The sequence below is a fragment of the Bos grunniens genome, chromosome 18 (genome assembly GCF_055505025.1).
Source record: "Bos grunniens cultivar Pamir isolate PY7600 chromosome 18, Bosgru_T2T1.0, whole genome shotgun sequence".
NCBI classification, from domain to species: domain Eukaryota; kingdom Metazoa; phylum Chordata; class Mammalia; order Artiodactyla; family Bovidae; genus Bos; species Bos grunniens.
The window spans coordinates 27,036,058-27,037,897 of record NC_141182.1 but is presented as its reverse complement, the minus strand read 5'-3'; positions in this window follow the sequence as shown (position 1 = coordinate 27,037,897).

Genomic DNA, 1,840 nt, shown 5'->3' with positions numbered 1-1,840 from the left:
GTGAAGTCACTCAGTCGTGTCCAACTCCTAGCGACCCCATGGACTGCAGCCTACCAGGCTCCTCCATCCATGGGATTTTCCAGGCAAGAGTACTGGAGTGGGTTCCCATAGCCTTCTCTGATTCTAAACGCACTCCCCAGCAATTTGAATTCTGTAAATCCCATGCATAGCCCCCATTAAGAATCACTGCATGAGATGAATGACCATGTGTCTATTTGATTCTCAACCTAAAGTAGAGTTCCTAAAATTAACTGAGTTGATTTTCACTGAGCATCTTCCGTGAGGCTTCCCTGGTGGCTCAACAGTAAAGAATCTGCCTGCAGTGCTGGAGACACAGGAAACGCAGGTTCGTTCCCTAGGTCAGGAAGATCCCCTGGAGGAGGGTATGGCAACCCACTCCAGTGTTCTTGCCTGGAGAATCCCACAGACAGAGAAGCCTGGTGGGCTACAGCCCACAGGGTCGCAAAGAGTCGGACACGACTGAGCACGCATGCATGAGCACCTTCCGTGTCCTTTGCATTGTGCTAGACCCAAGGCTCCTGAAAGCGTGAACTGTAGACCGGCAATTACAGCAGTACCTGAGACTTGCTAGAAATGCAAATTCTTGGGCACCACTCCAAACCTACTGACCTAGAGTCTCCAGTGGCAAGGATCTCCCAGCGAATCACATAAAGTTTGAGAAGCCTATAGGTTGTGGCAAACTATATGTGGCTCCAGCATCAGTGGCAAGGCAATGTGTCTCCTGAAATTAAAACAGAATTGTTGGAACCTGGATTCCATGGCTTGGGTGTATTACTGTACCGGAGCTGCTATAACAGAGCACCTCAGACTAGGTGGCTTCAATGATTCAGGAATTTGCCTCAGGGTTCTGGAGGTTTGGAGTCCAAGATCAGGGTGTTGGCAGAGCCGATTCCTTCCGAGGATGGTGAGAGAAGGATCTGTTCCCCTCTCTTTGACATATAGATTTCTATCTTCTCCCTGCATTTATTTAAATCATCTTCTCTACATGTGTATCATTATCCAAAAATCTCCTTTCCATAAGAACACCAGTCATGTAGTATTAGGACCCATCCACCCAGTGACGCCACCTTTCCTTGACTACCGCTGTAAAGAACTATCTCCAAATATGGTCACATTCTGAAGTAGTGGAGGTATAGGACTTCAGCATATTTCTTTGGGAGTGGGGAGACACAATTCAATACCAAGCTCTGGTGATTTCCTAAGTTGAAGTATGACTTTACAAATATTAATCACTGAGCTAACACTATGGCTTTTGCTATCACACTTAACCCTGGTATCACCCTGATGGTATCATATGATGCTAATCACTTTCTTTGGTTCCAAGTGAACTCTTATAATGCCAAGTTTTTGGTGAATTTTGGTAGATTTTACTGTATCTTCAAGGTGAGTGTCATGGGGAGAGGAGTGTTGCATATGGTTCAGTCGCTGCCCACCCCCCCTTCCATTCTTTACTTTTGTTTAACTGTCAGCAGTTGCGCCAACTACCCATGATTCAAAGACAGAAGAGATGCCACCATGAATCCTCTCGTGTACATTAAGAGGCTGTTCTTTTATACAATCAGCCCTGATTTATGATAACATGTTTTAAAATGGATGGCCAGGTAACATTTGCTTCCGAATTGCTTTGAAATTCTTGGTGCAGACACGGTTCGTTATTGCCACTCATTTCAAAGATCACATTCTTCCTGGTGCAAATGGTTTGCGAGCTTCTGACTTTCAGATGCTCGAATGTTGGCAATGGTCAGGAATTTCTTTCTGAAGAGGCTGAAATGTAAGTCACATATTCCGTCATAGCTCTGCAAATCTTTATTGTTAGGGT